This window comes from Furipterus horrens, unplaced genomic scaffold (genome assembly GCF_987537825.1).
Source record: "Furipterus horrens unplaced genomic scaffold, mFurHor1.1.pri manual_scaffold_12, whole genome shotgun sequence".
Taxonomy (NCBI): Eukaryota; Metazoa; Chordata; class Mammalia; order Chiroptera; family Furipteridae; genus Furipterus; species Furipterus horrens.
The window spans coordinates 38,986,443-39,012,338 of record NW_028327182.1 but is presented as its reverse complement, the minus strand read 5'-3'; the positions used below and the strand labels follow the sequence as shown (position 1 = coordinate 39,012,338).

Below are 25,896 nucleotides of genomic sequence, written 5' to 3'. Positions count from 1 at the left end.
AAATTAGTTACAAAAATTATAAATGCAGTTTAGAACGGGGATAGTCAAGAGGGGAGTTAATCTAAACTACAACAAAGAAAGTCTTCAAACTGCCCTCCCAACAAGGCCGCTGATTGTTCCTTTCATCTCTCTTTGTGACCATGAGCTCCTTTTAAAAAATTAGTGGAGTAACACAGTTGGTAATTCGCAGTGTTTTTTTTTTTTTTTTTTTTTTTTCAGGCTGCTCAAGACATAGGCTGGCTAAGTTTCACGTGCTTTCCATGTTATCTTGTTTGGCAGGATGATCTACTGGAAAGCATATCACGCTGCCACATTAGTCAACTTGGGAGTTATAATGTCCCCCTTATCATCATTGTTTTATACCGCTCCATAGTTAATTCTGCCCAATTCTCCTGCTGTGGTTGTTATCTCCACCAATGAGACCACTGAGATGACAGCCACTATTGAAGCTGGAATTGCTGACATGCTACTATGTTGATAGCTTCTGGCACCAAATCCTTCACAGAATCTAGTCCTCTTAGAATGTCCACGTCTGCTACACTTATAGTGGTGTTTCTATGCCATATTTTAATCAAGATGGTGCTTCTTGTTTAGCTTCCACAAGAAGTTTCAACAAATCCTTGATAATATTTATGTTCTCTTTAAGTAACAGGAGGTAAGAACAAGATTTCCTAAACATTATGTACAGCCAAGGTGATGTACATATTCAGTATTATTTGTTAAGTCAAATTTGATAACCTGTTTTATATTTGAAATGTCCAGTGCCCTTGCTACTGCTGTAGACAATAGAATTGGGCTTTCTCTTGAGAGAAAGTGGTGAAGGCCTTTGCTCTTTCTCTCTCAAGATTGGTCTCCATTGATACCAGTACAAGCATATCATTTATGGAATAAGAAGCCCTCAAGAGAATCTGTACTCCTTTTGGTCTCCACAAAGAGTAAGGTTAGTGAATCTTCACCTGTTGCATGTAGGAGGCAAAGCAGCAATGACTGAGTCTGTGTGATCTTCTCAGAGGGTGTATCAAATTTTTCTATAATCATAAAGATATATTCATCCAAGAAATGATGAGGAAGCATCTGTTTCCTTCAGAGCAGTAAATATCTTGGTGTGGTGAACTTCCTTTGTTGGCATAGTATCGTTTTATGTATTCTACTTATTTAATTTTCAAACCCCATACCAAGTATTTGTTGAAGTCTAATCCAATATTTTTCTTTTCCATCATATTAAACCTGTGCCTGGGAGAAGATACTAACAAGTGACATCCATGTTCTAAATCTCATGAGCACCACCATAAGCAAAGCAAAGACTAATTCTAGATATGTATGAAAATGTCTGGCTTCTTTATAGATTAGTGTTGCTAATTATCTTCTTGTTGTTAATTCCAAATAGGTTGAGTATTATGTGTGGCACCCATACCTTCCTTTTTTCTTCACGGTCCTCAGAGTCTCACCTGGACTGTATGAATGTCTGACCCAAGATGGGCAACAAAAATGGTACAATTTTTCCAAACATTTTTTGGGCACAAACTATCAAATGTCTTTTATCTTTGATAATAGGAGTAGCGTTCTTTTGCACTGGAATTGGGTGAGAATAACAAGTAAACTCAGAGTTTCCCATAATAATTATCCCATCTCAACATCACTGAAACTTTCAATATGTGGGGGACAGCTGTCTGTTGCCTCTATTGAAATGCCATTTCTCCAAGCTAATCTCAGTGTTATCTCCAGAAAAGTGTTTCTGTGCCAAGTGTTCAGTTTATGGCAGTGAGTTTGACTAATCATTTTCATCTGATTTTTCACACCAGTAACTGTTTTCATCACCATGCTCAAATCCCCACACCACTTCTCAACATGCTGCCAATGTTGGCACAGACACTTCATCCATGATTATCAAACCTTCCCCTTGATCCACTACCGCAAGCACTAAAGAAGCTAGACATTCCTCCATGAATCACTACGGGACCCAAAACTGCTGTATACATCCTGATCTTCAGTAAAACTCCACCCTGAACTGTCTTTATTCTAGACTATTTTTGAAACTTCTGTGTTCCTTAAGTGAGAAGGAATACAGTATCCTTTGCTGTCTATAATTCCTCCACTCTGGTTATCTCAAGAATTTAGGTGTGGACTGGTGCACACCAGCCTGAGCACCTTTTCCTAGGGCTGCAGGACTGTCCCCAAAAAGTACAGAGTAATCAGAATCTTCCATTCCTGGGTGAGAGTGCTCAATTCACAGAGAAGGTCTTCTTAGCAGAGAGGTATGACTTTCTAAAATATTTAGAATTTTGTCCAAACAATGAGGTTCAAAAGAAATATTTTTGAATAACTCATGATTCAAAAAAAGTTTTAGGGCATTATGTCCCAACAATGATTAGGTATGGCTAAGCAAAGTATTTAATACAGGCATGATGTAATATTTTATATATTTCTAAATGGATTCTAAATTATTTATTTTTAAAATAATTTCTTAGATTTGTTTAAATGAACATCTCTAATTATTCTATAATTTCAGATCAAATATATTGTATAAATTTCAGTCAAAAGGTTAATTCAGATTTTATAATTTTTTTGTTTTGTTATTTGTTTATTCTAAGTTAAAGTATGACTTAATGGTCTATGCTTTTCTGTGATAAGGAATTAGCATAAGTTTGGGCTACTAAGCAAAGAACTATGAATTCACTCAATGATTTGCAGTTAGCATAATGATATAATATAATAAAGCAAAATAAAAACTATAATTTTAGGGAAAACTCTGAATTCCTATTTTTACCATAAATGGTTTTTATCAAATATTATTGTAGTTTGAATAACTAAAACAAAATGGACCTGGAAATATATGTCACAAACAATCATCATGACTAATATTTCTTGACATAGTGCAACTTAAATTATGACAAGTTCAATGAAACTCTTCACCCTTAAGTATAAAATACAACATGTATAAATGTTATGAGTTAATAGATTTCCATGATCCTGATTTTATTTAAAAAAAAAAATTAGGTCTCAAGGTACAATGCAAATAAATAATCTAATGCCCAATACAATATATATTTTTTATTAGTGATCTTTACTTAATTATGCACAGATGAAATATAATCAATACTTTTTTATAGTTTTTATTTCTTTGCAATTGATAAAGGAGAATAAAATCTAAGTATTCAGAATGATATGATTTTAAAGCTATGAAAGATCTATAAAAATATTCATTTCAGTACAAATGAATAAGTTAGCTGACTTGTCTCTGTGAAGCTTGTTATTTAATGAAAGGTTTGAGAGAATAAGTCAAGATACCTGATTCCTAGGTCAATAATGTTTTTCTGTGCAAGATACAACCTTTCTTTTTTAACTCACACTAATGAATAATAAAGGGATGTTTCACATGAATACTATTATTCCTTTAATGAAACCTTCTCTGCTTCACAATGATTATACATCCTAAATTAACTAGGAAAATAACTATAAAATTTATTCTTTTTATTTTGAGTACACAATTTTCTGAAACTCCAACTTATGTGAATTTTTTTACCTCTATTAAAACCCATTGAATAACAGAAAATGAATTTATCTTCCAGATAGATCGTCAGAAATTCCCCAGAAATAAACATAGCAAAAGGCCCAAGAAGAAGACAAAACAGGTGCTTAGAATTTTGTGTTTAGTAAGAATTTAAGTATTTTTGGTAAAGATCATTTAAGAATGTGAATGTTACACACTTTTCCCCCCATATGGATTACCTCTGAGTAGGACAACGAGAGGGAGAGGAAGGTCAAGTTTTAATTTTATACATTGAGCTTCTTCCTGTCTTCCTTCCTCCTCTCCCTTTTCTCTTCCTCCTATTTTCTCTCTCTTCCTTCTTTTCTTTTCTCCTTGTTTTAAAATAGTAATCCAAAGTAAAGATGCTGGTACACACTAAAGGGACTGTTTAATTTTTATAATTTAGCATAATTGAAAATAATAACAATGTTTAAATAAAAACAATGTACCCTAATTTGTTACTATTAAAATTAGCAGAAAAAAATATTTATATAATTTTAGGAGAGTAACTAAAATGAGAAAATCTTCCCCATGTATTCTAGTTTAAGTTTACATTTTGAACTCTAAACCCTGTAAGTGAAATATCAAAATATTTCTCCTTATATTTATTTAAATAGATAACAAACATTCACAAGGCTGTATAGTGTGGGATTTAATTGGAAGAAATCAGTGGTCCCCTGATACCCTGAACTTGCCAGTTGGTTCAACTAAATTTAGAAAGGTGAAAAACTAGTTCCTCAGGCCTATATTTCTCAAATTATATTCCCAAAACAAGCATACTAGCTGTAAAGGAAAAAGAAAATTAGCAGAAAAATAAATGTCTACAAATTCTTCAAATACTTACATATCTAATCCCATTGATAATTAGGCATCCAGTCCCCATATTATTACTGAGTGGAAGGTGGATCAGTGAGGGAGTCTTCCTGAAATCTATGTGTTGTTAAATTATTAAAACTGTTTTCTTCATAGCTCCAGAATTCAAAGCTGTATCTTTAGGTGCAGCCCTGGCTGGTTTGGCTCAGTGGATTGAGCGTCGGCCTGCGAGCTAAGTGTCGCTGGTTCGATCTTCCAGTCAGGGCACATCAGAGAAGGAAAACTCTGACCCCAAAAACCTCCGCTGCCTTGCAGCATACCTCTTCAGGGGAAAGGCTAAGGGAGTAAACCCCGACAGAAAATCCGGAGCCGGAGTCCCTAAGGCGGTTTGACGTTGTAGTCAACACTGGCAACTCCTGCGGCGCACCTGAAGCCAAGCTGTATTGACTCCGTCTTTCCCTTGGACCCTTCAGCTGCAAAGAGAGGGGGGGTCTGCTGCATGGCAACAGCAGACCCTCCATATCACCCTGCCCAGGCTCTGTAGCTTCAGCTTCACTGGAGAGGACACTCCAGCGTCATCGCAAGATGTCGATTCAACACGGGAGGAGACAGATACCGTGTCACTCCCGAGTCGGACTGCACAACCATTCTCGGCGGTGCAGATAGACTCTTAAGAAGCTACACCATCGTCTCTCGAGACGGACGGCTGCCGACAATATTATTAATATATAACTGATGAAAAACTCTACATAATATGCAATTCCAAGAAGATTCTTATCCAGGGCAAGGTGATATCAATCAGTCAACTCCTGCTCTAAACTATCATGTTCCGTTAGTTTCCCTAAATTTACTTGTCAAAAACAATACAATAATGCAGAGTTTTATCTTTTCATTTTTATTTTTCCTTGGTCTTGTCTTCTTTCTTATCTTCTCAAGTTCCAGCTTCTTTCATGTTTATTATACTATTTACAAAATAAATCACCAAGCATTTATAGAGTCTCTACTGTATGCTACACAATGTGCTAATGACTTTTTCAAACATTTCATTTTTTTCATCTTTGCAGCAGTTTTGTAGATTCATTAAACAACCAACATTTCAAATGAAGAATTTGAAGTATAGAAACATAAAGAGTGCTAATCAAAGTCAAACAGAGTAAACTGTATATGAGGATTTGGATTCAGATTTTCTGACTATAAATCTGTTATACCATAGGCACCCCTTTTAACATAGGTGTCTTTGTTAATTTTTTTAACTTCTATATTTCTATATAGTGATGTATTCTGATATCACACTGCTTGGTCTTTTGGGGTTATTTTTTTCCTCCTTTCCTTCTTTCCTTCCTTTCTGTCTTCCTTATTTCCTTCCTCTTTCTTTTCTTATCACCAGTCTCAGTGTGATAATGTATTTGTCTTCAAAATAAAAATCTTTGTCATGAGAGGTCTGGAGAGTATTAGTGCCTTTATAATAAATTTGTATAAGATGTATATGATAAAGTCTCCATTCTTGATGAAAAAATATAATTCAGGGTTTATTTCTACCACATTTGTGTGGGGTTTTTTCTGTATTCTGCGCATTTAACATAAGTTTATTGGCTGAATCATATAGACTGTCTACATGGTGGGGGTCAATGTTAATATTTAGTTTATTTTACAGTAAGTAGGCACACAAACATAACATATTAATAATTTGCCTGAGGTCAGGCAGAAAGTCTCAATGACATATACAAACATAACAAAGATGAAATTTCTTTTCTTGCTGTTAAGCACTTACTTCCCTTTAATATTGATACTCAATTGATTTACAGTACCAAGATTCATGAATTATATGCAAGTATGAAAAAGGTCATGCTATTAGAATAATTTACTTAAGTTTATACAAGTCATCTCCAGTTTTTGTCTATTCCAGGTGTTATAACAAAATACAATAGACCCAGTAGCTTGTACACTGCAGATATTTATTTCTCACAGTTCCAAAGTGTTAAAATCTGAGATCAGAATGTCAGCATGATCAAGTGAGAGTTCTTATTTTATTCTCACATAATAAAAGGGGTAAGGATGTCTCTGTAACCTCTTTTATAAGGCACAATTCCCATTCATGGGGGCTCCACCATCATGACTTGAGCACATCCTAAAGATCCCACCAATATATTATCACTTCAGGGGTTAGGATTCCAACATGTTCATTTAGGAGACACAACATTTAGATCACAGTCATAGCATCTACTTAACTAAAAAAAACTAGAAGCTTTGGAATTTGAGTTCTCATTTGCCTTATATTTGGTTGCTTATAAGGAAATTACTTCTCACTCTGATTTGCTTCTCAGTATCTTAATCTAGTATACTACATCTTTTTCTCTCAAGTTTATTATGAGACCCATTAGATTATGTAAAGATCAGAATTCCAGCTATTTAGAAGGTATTCATCAATGGCAACACTAGGTTTTGCCTCTCATTAATTACTTATGCTTCCCTTTTTAGCTATAAAATTAAATCAGGTACTATTAAATGTCTTTTTAATTGTCCATTGGTAAATTATATGCACCTAAGAAATAAACTGTATCTGTATTATTTGCATTGAATCCTCTTATAGTAGATTCCTGACATATAGAAAAATTTTAGTGAACATTTACTAAATAAATAATAATTCTGAGATTTCTGTTTCTGCACAAAAGGAGCTTGAAAGCCACCGCTCTGTCTGAACAAGTCAAAAGCTGACCAGGCTGAAATCACCAAGTCCTCTAGAATCCCTAAGAAAGATGAAGACGCAAAGCAGACCACTACCTCTATGAGACATCAGACCTATAGACAAACAGAGAATAACACCTAACCAGAGCAGAGACTTATAAGCCCAAACTTCAGTGGGAACCAGTGCCAAGGTAGGAAAACCATAACTGTAATGACCAAAATTCTATAAGCTTGGTGTGGACAACTGTAAGAATTAAAAACTCCATCAGGATTCTGTACTTAAGCAGGCTCTATCAATGAAAGATTTACCTTCAGTGTTCAACCAAATTTCCACAGTAAAGACTAGAGAATCCCTCTTGCTTCAGGCAGAGGAGAAGAAAAGGCATCATTTTGAAATACACCGGAGTCCTCTCTTCACAAAAAGACTGCCCTCTTGGGAAACTAGTTAAGCAGGGCCTAACCTGGGGTATTATCGAAACCTAACTGCCCTGGGAGAAGGGATAAACCCAATTCCAAACCACTGTAGTCAGGCTCTCCCACCTAAGGGGTGGGGACAGAAAAAAAATTAAAACACTTGTGAAGCTCACAGTCCAGAGGCACAGGTTCACTAAAAGACTGAAGCATCATCATAGCAGTACAGAATACTGCCCCTCCCTCCACACCTCACCACCACATTACTCAAGGCCTGTTCACAGCAGTTCCTTTTTACCCAATCCATTGTATCTGGATCTGGAAAACATGTAAAACATACCCAAAAAGTGGAAAAAATTCAAGAAACAAAAGAAGCACAATTTATAGAGAACAGTTATCAGAAGCAGACATGACAGGGATGTTGGAATTCTCAGAAAAAAAAAATTAAAACAACTATGACTACTATGCTAAGGGTTCTTATGGAAAAAATAACATGCAAGAACAGTTGAGCATTGTAAAAATAGAGATGGAAACCCTAAGAGAAAGTAAAAAGAAATGTTAGATATAAAAATCACTGTAACAGAAATAAAAAATATGCCTTTTGACAGGCTTATTGGTAGACTGCATATGACTGAGGAAAATTTTCTGAGCTTAATTGTATCTCAATTTAAACCTCCAAACTGGAAATCAAGAGAAGACATACTGAACAAAATAGAACAGACTATCCAAGTACTATGAGACAACAATAAAATGAATAACATATGCATAATGGAAATACCTAAAGGGCAAGAAAGACATAAAGTAACAGGATAAATTAAAAAAAAATAATGACCAAGAATTTTGCCAAATTAACATCAGACATTAAGCCACAGATTTAGGAAACTCAGAGAACATCAAGTAAGATAAACGCCAAAAAACAAAACAAACAAACAAACAAAAAAACTACACTTAGGCAATCATTTTCAAATCACAGAAAGTCAGAGATAATGGACCAAAGACCTTAATAGACACCTCATCAAAGAAGATATAGAGATGTCAAATAAACATATAACAATATGCTGTACATCGTATGTCATCAGAAAAATGCAAATTAAAAAACACCTATTAAAAGAGTCAAAATTTGAAACAGGGATATAACAACACCAAATCATGCCAGGAATGTGACTCAGCTGGAAATCTCAGTTATTGCTGGTGGGAACACAAAATGATAGAGACACTTTGGAAAACAATTTGGCAGTTTCTTACAAAGGTAAATGTGCTCATAAGATACAGCAATCATGTTTCTTGGCATGTAACCAATAGATGTGAAATTTTATGTACATACAGAAGCCTGCATATGCATGTTTACAACAGCTTTATTCGAACTGCCAATTACTTAGATCCAACCAAGATACCCCTCGAGTGGTGAATTGATAAATATAGTATTTACAGACTGTGGTATATTATTTAGTGCTAAAAAGAAATGACCTATTAAGTCATGAAAGTCATGTAGGAACCTTTAATGCATATTCTAAGTGAAATAAACCAATCCGATAAAGCAACATACTATATGGTTCCAACTATATGACATTCTGCAAAATCAAGTCTATGGAGACACATATTGGTCCAAGCCTATAGCATGCACAACACTAAGAGTGAACCCTAATGTAAATTATGGACTTTGAGTGACTATGATGTGCCATCATCAGTTTATCCATTGTAATAAATGTACCATACTGATGAGGGAAGTTGACAATGGATTGGGGAGCTTTCCCTGTGTGGGAACAGGAGATATGTGGGATATCTCTGCTTGTTCCTCTCAATTTTGTTGGGAATATATAATTGCTCAAAAAGTCCTTTCTATATTCTACTGCTAATACAAAATAAGTAATATAATGCTCATAAGCAAGAATAAATATAACGTTATAAAAGTTAAAAATGTTAATTTACTATGCTATCATATTAAAGCAATTGAAAATAAATTATAAATAAACCATCATTAGTAAAATATTGAGATATATGTTTAAAATTTACTTTCCTCAAATTTTACATTTTTATGCTATTAAAATTATCATCATTTAAAAACTTCTAAAGAGATTGGCATATACTGATGTCAAAAGTACATAGAAAGTGGAGCTAATAGTGCAGCTAACCATCTTTAAAGTTTCTTTTCATTTAAAATATGTTTTCACTTGAAAGTTAAACTATGTCTGTGGTATCATCAAAGATATTTAATTTACAGGCAAGAAGAATGTCAAATGCCTTGCAACTGGATGTCTTTCCAACAAGACAGTCTTACAGATTTAGACACTTTTATGTGGGTTATGTTACATAAATTAACATGTGTTTTCTGTTTTCAAAGGGCATAAGCCTATGATCTTATTACCTGAGTGATTGTCTGTATGTATAGGCCTGACTTAATTCTGTCTGCATTGCTGCCTCCTGAGACTCAATGGTTTGGTTGAACTAAGTGGCTAGGTTGGTGAAGAATGAGGTGGTCTGTGGGCTTCACTTTAAAACTGGTTTCTCTTTTCTATCCTAATGGCTTGGACAGAAAGAGCCCAGAGGTCTGAGAGGGGGAAACCTAAAATATTTCCCTCAGTCCAAACTAAGTATAATGGGCAAAAGGGTTTTGGACAGGCGAGATGTGCCTAGCACACCTTCCTCCAAAGAAGCCCTTCTTTTCCCTAATGTCAGACATAGAAAAATTAATCCCTGCCTTTTGTCATCTAGTAGTTATGAATTGAATGATGTCTTTTAACCCTTTTGCCAAATCTGTTGCCCCCAGAATACAACAAGGATGCCAGCCTGTTAAACCAAGCATGCCATTGTCCGGGGACAGCCAACTGACCTGGAGTCTGCACGATCCTTCCCCATGTGGGAAGGCCAGCCTCCCCTCCACACCCCCAGTCTTATTAGGGATTTCTGGACCCAAGGGTAGGTAGGACGACGACCATGTCCAGCTTAAAGCAGCTAGAGGAGTTTGAGACCTTGTTCTTTATAAGATTATAAAGGGTCTTAATATCTGAGAGGGAAGGATCGTTATTTTTTATTATTAAAATAATTAATTAATCATTTATTTATTAAAAAAGAAGAAGAATATATGAAAGGGTGAAGCAGGAGAGCTTGTATGTATGAACCATGGGCATGGATTTCGGGGGGGATTGCTGAGGGGGGTGCTGGGTAGAGGGTAGCAAAGGGGAAAAATTTGGAACTATTGTAACAATATAATCAATAAAATATACTTAAAAAAAAAAAGAAAGTGGAGCTAAGATTTAAACTGTGGTTACAGTTTCAAATATTTTATTCCAATTCTCCACACTAAACTATGTCCTTGCCTTCCATATTGCACTGAATCCAGGAAGTTACTTGAATTCATATGTTCACTCCCAAAATAACCAATTTTCTAAGCCTCTAGCTCAAAGATAAACAATGCCCTCTCTGCTGAAGTAATTGGATATGATTCTGGAAATTTAGGTATGGGAAAACCTTTATCTTTTATTTATGCATAGTGCTTTATAAGATATCATTTACTGGCTTTTTCCTATGTATATATTGTGTAAACTCTATAAGCTTTAAGTCAATACAGCATATATCTCCATAGAACAGAATTTAATAAAAATGAGTATTATTTGACTACACATACAGGTATCAAAAATAATTATAATGAGTTCATGCTTTAAAGATAACCTTTAGAAGGAAGACTTTGAGCACTGACTGGTGTGGCTCAATGATTTGGGTGTTTTCCCAGAAAGTGAAAGGTCACAGATTTGGTTCCCAGTCAGGGAACATGCCTAGGTTGTGATTTGGTCCTTGGTCAAGATACACAATGCTTTTCTCTCACATTTTTCTACTTCTCTTTTTCCCTCTCCCTAAAATAAATAAAGTCTTAAAAAAGAAGGAAGACTTTGATAACTTGTTTTTGCTTTTTATAGTGGCACTATTATCGTGAAAATAAGAAAATGTTAATTGTAAGAGGAAGAGAAATAGCATGATTTAAATTATAGTATTTTTGTGAGACTCTAGATTAATATACTCTGATTATATCTAGCATTTAGTTAACTTATCTCATTAATTTCATCTCAATACATACATTATAAATAATGCTATTAATACAGCACTTTCATTTAGTCCACCAATTAGTTATTGAGTGAGGTGAGAGCTGTGATCATATGCTAGGCACTAGAGTTTTTAAAATGAATGCCTCATTATTCCTCTGTGTTTTTCCTTTTGTAGTGGTACAGTCCATTTAGAAAAGATATTAAAATAAAAATATCATTTAATTGCAGTATGTAAAATACTATTCTATATGAATATAGACTATCAGTAGCAGATAAATATAAATAAAGTGATCAAAGAAGCATGCACGGGAAAGGAGACATAGATGGTGCACATCCATAAAACCAGTATCTAGTCTCATTTTTCTATTGGCCTATTGTGAAATCTTGAGCAAACAGTTTTAGTTGATCAAGTTTCTTTAATCATTATATAATTGACTAATAGTTAAAACAGCTAATATTTCTTGAAAAGCTTCACTGTATTTAAAAAGTTACTCTGACTGTTACCATGAATATGAAGAACTTTTGAGTGACAAATAAAGCCATAGAGGGAGAACAAAAAGAGCACCTAGCATCAAGGAATCACAACCCCTGCTAGTAAATGTACAAATTACAATAAATATTCTAAGACCCCAGAGGAATAAAAAAGTATAATTGTCTGAAACATGACTGAAAAGTAGAAAAGGCAGAACATTAATTCTGCTACCTACATGAAGATGACATTTTTAAAACTTTTTTCTTTACACTTATACTAATTTCTGTTAAGGTAGTAACTCTCAATAAAAATAAAATAAAATAAAATAAAATAAAATAAAAGACACTTTCAAGAGTGATTTCACAATACAAAATCAGACTACCCTGAATAACATCGATGCTTCTGTTTCTGCTTTGATCCAGGTGAGGATGTTATAATGTGGGGCAAGACCTAATAGGAGTTGAGGTGCAAGTGAGCTTGCGGAGTGAAATTGTGACACTCGTTTCCTCAAAAATCAACTCCCTTTCATTGAAAAGGTAAAGACCCACTTACACCAGCAGAATTATTTAGTATATTCATATGTCCCAGATAATAAATTCAAATATATTACCCTTAAATGATTATCCCTTCCAAGTTAATTTTTAAGTCACTGGCAAACTGATCTTTGTCTTATACTTATGTGCAAACATACACAAGGGAGAGGAAATGGCTGAGGTATTAGATATGCTCTTAAGAATATTCAGTCCACATGAAAGACAATTTTTACTTTTCCAGATAGTAATCAAAAACTAGTACTCAAAGTAGTAAATCTTGTGACACGATAAATGGAATGTGGAATGCACACAGAACCTAAATTGTGCTTAAAACATAAATGCCATACATTCTACAAACTTCTGCACAGGTATACTTTTTATCCAAAAACTGATTTTTTTTAGTTATTGAGATAGCTAGAATTATTAGGATATAACAGCTATTAAATAGAAGTAAGCCACATAATGTTAAGACACAGAGTTCACGGAACACTAATATTATCAATCGGTGAAGTTTCCTACTGAATGCTGTTTAGGAAAGTTGGTCCTGGGGATAGATAAACCATTAGTGAGTCTAAAGAAATATGCTCTTACCCCTATAGGTAGCTATATGTTTCATTTGTGTGACTTGAGCTGTGCAAATTAGCATGTGATCACAACCAAGACCAAAATAAACTCAAGCCATGAGGAAAAGATATCAAACAGGAAGAATGAGAGAAAAGTAAAGAAGAACCCCTGTCTCTTTTTCCATTTGCTTTTCTATTAGATTTTCAAAGAATCTGTGTTGGGTGAGAAAGATTTTTATTTTCAGATTTACAGGTAGATTTTCTTATATATCTTGGAAACAGTGGGTGGTAGAAAGAAAAAACAGACTCGAGATGGGATGAGCGGGTCAACAGTATCTGAAAATGTTCAGTAAATTAGAAAGAACTGTTTACTCTTAAACTGAACTATAAGCTCACCTAAATTAAATAAATCTAAAAATAAAATACAATTCTTTCTAATTAGAGAATGTGCAAAACATCAAACATACTCAGTTATAATTATTTTGAACTACACTAAACATTAAAACCTTTCTTATAGTATTTTTGATTACCTATTATGTCTTATTGTGTTTTATTGTACATTTACCTTCAGTGTGTATAAATCAGACATACATATGCGTATGGTCTGGATGTGGATACTGATGACACCACACATGCACCAAGAAGGTATAAGGTTGGTGCAAAAATAATGTCTAATTTTGAGGTCTATTTTAAAAATGAAAAAGCCCATGATTATGAAAATATTTATTTATTAACATAACCTCCTTTCTTTTCTAGAACCTCATTCCATCTGTCAACTAGCTTATAAATGCCACAATTGTAAAATTTTTTAGATTTTGGAGCAAAATAAGAATCCAACTCATTTTCAATCTCTTCTTTTGATGTCAACCTAAGACCATCAAAATGGTTTTGTAGAACCCAAAACAAGTGATAACCAGAAGGAGCAAGGTCAGGAAGAATAGGGAGGATGAAGCAATATGTCCCAATCAAGCTCTTTCAAGAAATTCTTGGTGAGTTGAGGTGTGTGAGGACGAGCATTATTGTGATGGAAGATGACACCCTTTCTGTTGACTAAGGAGGGTCGCTTTTGATTCAAAGCTGCTTTCAAACGAAGTTGTTCACAGTAAAGATTAGCAGTAATTGTTGGATTGTTGTCTAACAGTTCAGATTAGAGAATTCCTTCCATATTCCACCATACGCTCAACATGATCTTCTTTGGATGAAGTCCTCCTCTTGGTTGGGTTGTTGAACTCTTCTTCCTCCTTGACTGATCCATGATAAGCAGCATTTGACGTTATGGTAAAGGATACACTTCTCAGCACCTGTAAGAAGCCTATCTAAAAATGGTGCCTGAAAGTGTCACAAAAGCAATGATTCACAACAAGCAACACACTGTTGCAGATTCTCTGGAGACAGTTCACGTGGGACCCATTTTTCAACTACTGAAACCTTTCCAATCCTTTTCAGTTGGCGTAGCATGTTTGTATGGGCTACATTAAATTGTTCTGCAAGTTCCCTAGAGGTAATGGTGGGGTTTTCTGTGACAACCGTTTCCAACACTTTGGAATCAAGTTTTTTTGGATGACCCTCTTTTGGCTCATTTTGCAAACTGAAAGCCCCGCTTTGGAAATGGGAAAACCACCTCCTGCAACTTCTTTCAGTCACTGCATTGCCCCCATAAGTGCTCTGAATAAACTTTGCTGCTATACTTGCATTGGCACCTTTATGAAACTCATAGAGTAAAACATTTCTAGTGTGGTCTTCATATGGGAGGAACATTGGTGCAAATATTGTGGACAATTATGAACAATACTTTGATAATCTAAAAAAATAAGGTATAAATTAGTCATTGTGACATCAAAAAATTATAAGAAGAGGCACGAATTTAATAAATGCTATCTAAAACTTTCTTTTAAAAAAGTTGGACATTACTTTTGCACCAACCAACATAAAAAGTTTTTCTAAGGAGACCAGGGTTGATTCCCAAGCTGATATAAAATGGTTTAATAAATCAGAAAAGGGAGACCAGCTGAGTATCTGTAAAGATTAAGGGCGGGGCTTAGGTGGCCTGAACTTCCCATGATTGCCAAAGTGGGGAGCAGTAGGGCTTCATTTTCAGCTTGCCCAGATAGTTCCCCTTATGGCCTGCTATGGTCAAATTCAGTAAATCTTTTATGTGTACTTTAGAAAAATATGTTTTCTGTTGTTGAATGGATTCTTCTACATATGTTAATTCATTGAAGTTAATTTATAATTCTGTTCAAGTAAACTCTATCTTTACTGATTTTCTTCCTCTTAAATCTATCAATTTATAACAGAGAAGTTTCAGATTCCTTTTTTATTTTATCCTATTTCATATTTTCTCTTCATGTATTATTTATCTTTCTGTTTTTGTTTTTTTTTAGAAAAAAAAACGATTTTAGTTGTTGTCCTATAAAGTACAATGTGTGTTTAAATAATGTACGTGTACCATCACATTTTACTATAACACTTTATGTGTTGGTGCAGGACCTCAGCTGAGCTGTGTGAGAGAAAGCTAAGCTGTCAGATGTCAGAGCCAATTCAAGCAACAAGCCAGAAAACAAAAAGAGTTAAGTACGTTAAGTATTTGATCTTTTCCTGCAATGGGAAATCAGCCAGAGGTTAAAGCAAGGAAGCCCAATTCCCTTGTTTTCCATTTTCCTCCATGGAACAGCACACAAGTCAAGGGTAGTTGCAGAGGCTGGGGTTGCCTCACTGTTTAGAGAGGACCAAACAAAAAGACTCTGACACTTTATGTATCCTGATGTTGAGGAGAGCTAGAGGGAAGGGATAAGAATGTTAAAATATAAGTACTGAGTCAGAACCGGGAAGTGTCCTTACGGTTTCCTGTCCCCTTCGGTTCCTTTAAGATAGTCCCAGCAGAAAAGTCTAAAGACCTTGACCCACAGATGAAGTCTTGGAATGAAGGTGTTGGGCCTAGAAATCTAAATATGTTAACAGCATGGTCCATGGGGCCTTAGGCCTTGACTACAACTCTATTCAGAGGCTGCAAAGCAAGGGCTATTCACTAAGTTTGGTATGGGGAGGGCAGGATTCCTCTGTAAAACATAACAGGTAAAGCAATTGTAATTGCCTGTAGTCAGGCCTGAAAAATCTCACGTATGTTTTTAATCAAGAGCCAAAGTCCTCAGCGGCCTTTCAAAAGTATCCTTAATTCCTTCCTCCCTTACCTTATTACATCACTGTCATTTATATCAATTATCCATAGATTATGCATACTGAATATATTGTTATTAGCTTGTTTTACATAAGCAATTGCCTTTTATATCAACAAAAAATAAACACAAAACAATTATTTTGTTTTTATTTATACCGTTATAACCTTCTATTTTATTTTATGTAGTTCCAAGTTTCTGACCTATATCTTATTTTTCATCCCTGAAGAACTTTTAACATTTCTTTCAGATCAAGTCTGCTAGAAATTACTTCAGTCTTTTATTTCTCAATCTTTATTCTTTCAATTTCAAAAGATAATTTCATTGAATATAAATCTAGGTGTTCTTTTCTTTCCTTTGAGCATATGAACTGTTTCAACACACCCCTTTTTTGCATGATTTTTTTATGGCAAATCTGCTGAAATTCTTATCTCCTTGTTTCTATATGTAACAGTTTCTTATTTAATCTTTAATATTTTCTTTTCTTTTTTCCTGTAGTTTGAATACAAGCCTTTTTTTTGTTTGTTTTTTGTTTGTTTGTTTGTTTAATTGTTTGGTTTTTTCTTTGTTGGATGTTGTTAAATTTGCTTGAGGTTCTCTGAGATTTTTGAATTTAGGTTTTAGTGCATGTCATTAATTTAGTAAAGTACTTGGCCATAATATTTTATATATTTCTTCTACCTTTTCTCTTTCTTCTCTTTCTAGTATACCAATTATTTGTTCTCAAATGTTCCGTTCTTTTTTAAATTAATATTTCTTTTTTGGGAAGTTTCATTTGATCTATTTTGAGTTTATAAATAGGCCTTCACTGTTAGGATTTATGTTAATCTAACTAGGAGTTGGGTTATGTTGGTTTATGTTATAGGTATAGGCGCCTGCAGGAGAGGCTGGGAGACCCACGCCCAGGTTGGGGTGACTGCGGCCATTCCGCCGCTCTCACCTCCACTGCTCGACCCTTCCCTTTCAATCACCTGGAGAAACCAAATTCACTTGGAAATATTTCCTTCACAGAGGTCCCAAAGTTGGACACTTATTGATTTTTTTTTACGCAGATTATGAAGAAAGGAAGGCAGAAGCCACAGATAAATAGGAATATGATTTGGATAAGGCAGGCAAGGAAAGTGGGAAGGGAACTCTGTGCACTTTGGAATCACCTATGCCCTCTGGGGCCAGGAGACCTCATACAACCACCACCTTGACTCCTGAGAGCTGATCAAGCCCAAGCCTTTCACCCATCCCCCTCTGATCAGAATCAGGGAATCAGGTCCTGGAAGGGGCAGGTGGCTCAGACACCAAGTGGGCCATCTTTACTCCTGTAAAGGAGGAAAGAGGAAGGACATCTCTAAAATCAGAGAAGGAAAACTCTGACTCCAAAAAACCTCCGCTGCCTTGCGGCATACCTCTTCAGGGGAAAGGCTAAGGGAGTAAACCCTGACAGAAAATCCGGAGCCGGAGTCCCTAAGGCGGTTTGACATTGTAGTCAACACCGGCAACTCCTGCGGCGCACCTGAAGCCAAGCTGTATTGACTTTGTCTTTCCCTTGGACCCTTCAGCTGCGAAGAGAGGGGGGGTCTGCTGCATGGGCAACAGCAGACCCTCCATATCACCCTGCCCAGGCTCTGTAGCTTCAGTTTCACTGGAGAGGACACTCCAGTGTCATCGCAAGATGTCGACTCAACACGGGAGGAGACAGATACCGGTTATAAGTTCATCCGATTGGCGAAGGAAACGAGCGCCAGGGGTCTCCTCTGACGGTGGGAGAGGTCATCGCACCTCACTGGACAGCTACCACCCGCCTCAATCTGGGCAGCCCCAGCCAATTAGGTGCCGTCTCGCCATGGCTCGCCTGCCCCACTGGGTGCGTGGGGATCAGAGAGGCGCCTCTCGAAAAGTGGGCCACAAAACACCCGCACCAGTTAATTCCAAGCAAACAACAAGAAAGAAGCCTCCGGCTCTTCGCCTCGCTAGCTGGAACATCAGGACCATGTGCCCCGGACTTACTGCAGACCTTCCGTGGATCAAGGGTGCCAGGAAAACCGCTGTCATCGATAGGGAACTGGCACGACTAAACATCGACATTGCGGCTCTACAGGAGACCCGATTGGCCGACAACGGAACTATCAGAGAAACCAACTACACCTTCTACTGGCAAGGGAAGTCTCCGGACCAACCAAGACAGCACGGTGTTGGGTTCGCTGTGAAGAACACGCTTGTTAACTCCATAGAGCCACCCACAGGAGGCACAGAGAGATTACTTACCCTCCGATTGTCAACAACTTTCGGCCCAGTCAGCATTCTTAGCGCGTACGCCCCAACCCTCTGCGCCACCATCGAAGAGAAAGAACAGTTCTACCATGCACTGGACGAAGCGTTATCCAAGATCCACAGAAGTAACGCTCTCTATCTCCTTGGAGACTTCAACGCAAGAGTAGGAGCCGACCACATGGCCTGGCCCACCTGCCTTGGAAACTTTGGGAGAGGAAAGATCAATGAGAATGGTCAGCGACTGCTTGAGCTTTCGTGTCACCATGGCCTGTGCATGACAAACACATTCTTCAAGTGCAAAGAGATCCACCAGGTGTCATGGAGGCACCCCCGCTCCCGCCATTGGCACCAGCTTGACCTCGTCATCACCAGAAGAACGGATATTGGCAGCACCCTCCTCACCCGCAGCTACCACAGTGCAGACTGCGACACGGACCATGCCCTCGTGGTAAGCAAGGTGCGCATAATGCCAAAGAGGTTGCACCACTCCAAGATGAAGGGTCGCCCACGCATCAACACCAGTTGTGCCAGCAACCCAGTTAAGACCCAGCAATTCATCAACAAGATGGAAGACGCACTCGGTGAGGGAGTGGCGGCAGATGACATTATCGAATCCAATTGGCCACGTCTCCGCGACGCCATATACAACTCCGCCATTATTGCTTACGGGAAGAAAGAGCGGAAGAACGCTGACTGGTACGAGGCTCACTGGGAAGAAATGGAACCCGTGATCGAGGCTAAGAGGAAGGCCCTACTGGCTTACAAGGCCACGCCCACTCCCAGTACACTTCAAGCTCTACGGGCTGCCAGGAGCAAAGTCCAGAAGACCGCCCGCCACTGTGCCAACACCTATTGGCTAAACCTGTGCAGAAGCATTCAGGAAGCCGCCGATATAGGCAACGCACGAGGAATGTATGAGGGTATCAAGAAGGCAACAGGCCCAATCCCCTCCAAGATCGCCCCCCTTAAGTCCAAGACAGGTGAGGTCATCACTGACCAGGAACAGCAAATGCGGCGGTGGACCGAGCACTACCTCGAGCTGTACGCAACGAAGAACACCGTAACAGACACTGCTCTTAACGCCATCCCAGACCTACCAGTCATGGAGGAGCTAGACACCCCACCTACTGCGGCAGAGCTCAGCAAAGCCATCGACCGCCTCGCTTGTGGGAAAGCACCAGGAAGCGACGGAATCCCTCCAGAAATCCTAAAGAGCGGGAAACCAGTCCTGCTACAGTCGCTCCACCATCTACTCTGTCGCTGCTGGAAGGAGGGTTACATCCCCCAGGATATGAGAGATGCCAACATTATCACCATGTACAAGAACAAAGGAGACCGCAGCGACTGCAACAACTACCGGGGCATCTCTCTCCTCAGCGTCGTCAGCAAAGTATTCGCCCGGTTCGCTCTTGCCCGCCTGCAGACCCTTGCTTCCTGCGTCTACCCAGAGTCCCAGTGTGGCTTCAGAGCTGGCCGATCAACAGTGGACATGATCTTCTCCCTACGCCAGCTGCAGGAGAAGTGTCACGAGCAGCATAAACCACTCTACCTCGCCTTTATCGACCTTACGAAGGCGTTTGATCTGGTCAGTCGAAGCGGTCTCTTCAGCTTGCTACGGAAGATTGGCTGTCCACCACATCTGCTTGCTGTGGTCATGTCCTTTCACGACAACATGCACGGCACGGTGTCCTACAACGGCGCAACCTCTGAGGCCTTCCCAGTCAGCAGCGGAGTAAAGCAGGGCTGCGTCCTCGCGCCTACGCTGTTCGGAATCTTCTTCTCCATGCTCCTCCAATACGCCTTTAAGGACTGCAGCGAGGGTGTCTTCATTCACACCAGATCCGATGGCAAGCTCTACAACCTGGCCCGTCTACGAGCCAAGAACAAAGTCAAAGAGGTGCTCATCCGTGAGATGCTCTTCGCCGACGATGCAGCTTTGACATCACACTCCGAAGAGGGACTCCAGCAGCTAGTCACTTGCCTTTCCCACGCATGCAAGGAGTTCGGACTAGCCATCAGCCTGACGAAGACGAATGTTATGGCTCAAGGCACGGGGACTCCCCCATGCATCACCATCGATGGGTACACCCTGGAGGTTGTCAACGACTTCACTTACCTTGGGTCCACCATCTCGATCTCTCTGTCAGTTGACTTGGAGGTCAACCGGAGAATCGCCAGGGCAGCCACAGTTATGGCCAAACTGAACCGGCGAGTGTGGAACAATTCCAGCCTCACTGAGAAAACCAGACTGCGCATCTACCAAGCCTGCGTACTCAGCACTCTCCTCTATGGCAGCGAGACGTGGACCACCTACGCAAGGCACAAAAGGAAACTCAACAGCTTCCACATGAGGTGCCTGCGACGCGTCCTGCATGTCGCCTGGCAGGATAAGGTCCCCAACACCGAGGTGCTGAAGCGAGCCAATATGAGCAGTTTGCATGCAGTTCTTAGCGAGAGACGCCTCAGGTGGCTCGGCCATGTCAAAAGAATGGATGCAGGCCGTATCCCCAAAGACCTCCTCTACGGCGAGCTAGCAGAAGGCAAGAGGATGACAGGGCGCCCAAAACTGCGGTTCAAAGACATCTGCAAAAAGGACATGACACAATGCTCCATCAATCTCAACACATGGGAAGTTCAAGCAGACGACCGCCTAGCCTGGAGGCTCGCGGTCAGGCAAGGTACTTCACGCGCAGAGGCTGCGCGCAACGAGGAGGCGGTCCAGAAAAGATCGAGGCGGAAGCAGCGTCAACAGCAGCAACAACGGCCATCTGCCTTCACCTGTAACAAGTGTGGCAGGGATTGTCACTCCCGAGTCGGACTGCACAGCCATTCTCGGCGGTGCAGATAGACTCTCAAGAAGCTACGCCATCGTCTCTCGAGACGGACGGCTGCCGACGACGACGACGACGACGACGACGACGACGACGATAGGTATAATAGACATCAAATTTTTTATTGTTCTTATCTTTGTTACCTCATGTTTTAAGGCTTCCCTTTAAACAGACCCTAAGAGAAAGCCTGTATCTGACAACTATTTTGGCTGTAATTTTTGTTTAGAATCTTGGAGGCTCATGGTATGGTGGTAGAAGGTAGGGAAGGGAGTATTCTATAATTCTATGATTTTGTCTCAGTCTTTTCATGGTCTATTTCTTGGGGTTTGTCTTTCACAAGTGTACGTGTCCCTCCTCCAATGGTGTAGGGTTTTGTACCCCCAGACATCTATTCTATTTTCTAAGAGCAGCATTCAGATCCATTTTCTGAAACAATGTTTCTATTGATGCGTCCCTACTTTGTTAAGACAAGAAGACTGAATTTAGGGCAGAATTCTTTTTTTCTAGTTAGAGTCAGACTTCAGAATTCCCTTCTGAGGAATTTATTCCCCCTGAAGATTAGAAGTTTTATAGGGAGAAGAGTTTTGGGGCAGCTTTCCAGATTGCTATCTTCTCCCTCCTCCATCCTGGCCAGGGCCCTGAAACAGTCTCCGACCCTCACATGAGAAACTGCTGAGAACTCCTATGTAACATTCTGCATATGTATAGTGATCTGCTTATAAGAATGGAACCTAGGAGTTTCTCACTTTCACAATATTCTACCCTCAGCCTACAGAAGTTCTGGTAAACTTCCGGTTTTTTTCCCTATCATTCTATTGGTTTGGCTGCCGGTAATAAAATCTCAGGATCAGTATCCCTTTGAATGAGCCTATCTTTCAAGATACCAGTATAGTGGTTTGTCCAGATACATCAATTATCTGATAGGTCTTAGAAAAGCCACAGGGTTTCAGATTGTTTAGCTTTTCCTTGTCATAAGAACAGTGACATGTTAGATCTGATATTGGCAGTCCTGTAGAGTAGCTTTTGAAGCAAATCTCCAAGCAAGTCCAGCCAAAGGCGACCCAATAAGAATTGTACATCATACAATACACACTTCAATTTCACTGCACACACATGAAAGTGTGCTTCTAGTCAGTTTAATTAGAAGTCTTTGAGAATGAGAGACTTTCACACTATTTTTTCCAGGAAAAATTATTTTAATTATAATTTTGGTATTCTTTTCTATTTTAAATGCAGTATTTTACTTACATAATGGTAATTGAGTATAGAAGTTTAGCTTAGGAAATTAACCATTATATGATAGCATTGTTCATATGGGAAAAATACATTGCAGGATTTTTATTAAGTACTGATAAATAAGTTTGGAATACAATTAGGCTATAAATTATAGCCTGCCTTTAGAGGATAGATATATCTGAAATCTAAAGAAAGTGTTAGAGGTTAATCAAGCATGAAAACTATGAAAAAAGTACTTGCTTAAAATGGGCTTTTATTATTTTGATACATTGTGATAATTACCTATGTTTTGTCTATTAATGTTACTTATTTGTTATAAAATTTATTCATTTTTGTAGAAATAGAACATGAAAATTCGTTGATTTGGAGTAAATGTTGTGCATGTCTGAGGCTTCGGTTATTTCAAAGAAATGAATAAAATTTACCATAGTTAAGGGGAAAAAAAGGGAAAAGAAAACACAAATCAATTGTATTATATGGATGTAAATATCTAAATCTAAGGGGAAAAATAGATACATATTCATATTCAGAAAAATGTAAAATATATTAGCCATAGGGACTTCCTTTCTTTATAGATAAAATCTGATTTCTATCTATATTTCACAATATAAGAAATAACTTCATTCAAAATGAATTTCAGAGTTGTACAATATACCTTCTGCTGAAGAGTACACAGAAGATAATTCTAAAATATAAAGAAAATATTTCACTGAAATAGTTTTTGGAAGCCAGGTACAAAATAGACCTAGGTAAATTTATTGTTTAATCCACATTATCATCACTGTCAAATTCTATGAAATGGCACCCATGACAAATTGCAAGCTAAACTATGTGATTTTTTTCCTTGTTGTATTCTGAGGTGGAAATGTTGTTCTTTTTTTTTTTATTAAATATTTTATTGTTGTCCTATTACCGTTGTCCCAATATTTTCCCCTTTGGCCTCTGCTATCCAGCCCAACTCCCACTCCCACAGTCAATCCCCTCCCTGTTGTTCATGTCCATGTCCATGGGTAATTCATACTAGTTCCTTGACTAGACCTTTCCCCTTAACCTTTTCTCTCCCTCCCAGCTCCCCTTCTCACTGTTAGTCTGCTCCTTGTTTACATGTCTCTGGTTCAATTTTGCTCATTTGTTTGTGTTGTTCATTAGTTTCCTGTATAGGTGATATTATATGGTATTTGTCTTTATTGCCTGGCTTATTTCACTAAGCATGATTCTCTCCAGTTCCATCCATGTTGTCGCAAAGGGTAGGAGTTTCTTTTTACTTTCTTCTGCATAGTATTCCATTGTGTAAATGTACCACAGTTTTTTGATCCACTCATCTACAGATGGGCACTTAGGCTATTTCCAGCACTTGGCTATTGTAAATAGCACTGCTATGAATGTAGGGGTGCATAAGTTTTTTTGAATTGGTGTTTCAGAATTCTTAGGGTGTAATCCCAGCAGTGGAATCACTGGATCAAAAGTCAGTTCCATTTTTATTTTTTGAGGAAATTCCATACTGTTTTCCATAGTGGCTGCACCAGTTTACATTCCCACCAACAGTGTACTAGGGTTCCCTTTTCTCCATATCCACACCAGCACTTGTTCTTTGTTGATTTGTTAATGATAATCATTTTGACTGGTGAGCAGTGTTATCTCATTGTGCTTTTAATTTGCATCTCTCTGATGGCAAGTGCTGTTGGACACCCTTTCCTTTAACTAAGGGTCAACTGTACATCCTCCTTGGAGAAGTGTTTATTCAAATCCTTTGCCCATTTTTTAACTGGGTTGTTTGTCTTTCTATTGTTTAATTGTATGAGTTCTTTATTTTGGAGATCAATTCCTTGTCTGAGGTATCATTGGCAAATATGTTTTCTCCTGCGGCCAATTTCCTTTTCATTTTGATGATGGTCTCTTTAGCCATGCAGAAGCTTTTTAATTTGATGTAGTCCCATTTATTTATTCTTTTCTTTATTTCCCTTGCTTTAGAAGATATACTGGTGAAAATATTGCTGCATGGGATATCTGAAATTTTACTGTCTATGTTTTCCTCTAGAACTTTTATGGTACCGCAGCTTATGTTTAAGTCTTTTATCCATTTTGAGTTTATTCTGGTGTATGGTGTAAGTTGGTGGTCTACTTTCTTTCTTTTTTTTTTTTTTTTTTTTGCCTGTCCCTGTGCAGTTCTCCCATCATGATTTATTGAAGAGTTTACTTTTACCCCATTCTATGATCCTGCCCCCTTTGACAAATATTAACTGACCATAGAGACCTGGGTTTACTTCAGGGGTCTCTATTGTGTACCATCTATGTATCTGTTTCCTATGCTAGTAGCAGACTGTTTTAATTACAGTGGCCTTGTAATATATTTTTATATCAGGTATTGTGATTCCCTCCTACTTTGTTCTTCTTTTTCAAGATTGTTGAGGCTATTTGGGGTCATTTTAAGTTCCATATGAATTTTTGAAATATTTGATCTAGATCTGTGAAATATGCATTGGTATATAATAGGGATTACATTGAATCTATAAATTGCTTTGGGTAGTATGCACATTTAAATTATGTTAATTCTTCCAATCCATGAACACAGTATATGCTTCCATTTATTAATATCTTCCTTAATTTTTTTCTTCTGTGTTCTGTAGTTTTCTCAGTACAGGTCTTTTACCTCCTTGGTTAAGTGGAGCTATTGTTTTTAGTAATTTTTTTCCTATAAATCTTGCTAATTCCCTCTGTCTTCACTTCACTAACTTCAACAGTATCTAAGGAAACTAGATTGCTAAATTTCAGCAGCCTCTAATTTGGTGGGGATTCTAGCTATCATTGGAGATTATCATAAAACAGGTTTATTTCTTCCCAATCTAGTTTCAGAAAATGTATCCCAAATATGCTTGACTGTCATCCAGAAAATACTGGTTCTTGAATATAGGCAGAGAAATATATTTACAGGGCTACCCCTCAAAAAATGAAACAACCTATATGTCCCTGTAATATTTATAACTGTTTTCTGAAATTTGTATTTCCTGTAACTTTAAATTTTTTAAGTTTATTAATATACAATTTACATACAAAAGGAATCATGCTTTTTAGGTATATGGTTTGGTGGATTTTGGCAAATTTATGCAGTAAGGTAACCAATACCAACATCAGTATATAGAATGTTATCACAAACTCAAAAAAAAAAGAAAAAGAAAAAATATATGTTGTCTTCTCCTTTCCCCTTTCCATTATTATAGAAACAAATAGCATGCCTTCCTCAGTCCACTTTTTCAATCACACATAATTTTTAAGATCCCTCCATTTGGGGTGGGTATTCTTCAGTTCATGATGAACACTATTTATTTTATTATACATATCATG

The 25,896-nt window shown here is 37.8% G+C and overlaps 1 pseudogene; it reads right to left on the bottom strand.

Annotated features, from left to right (window-relative positions):
- Positions 1-373: 373 nt before the first annotated feature.
- Positions 374-25,896, bottom strand: part of LOC149996040 (ATP-dependent RNA helicase DDX3X pseudogene) — a 64,259-nt pseudogene continuing 38,736 nt past the window's right edge.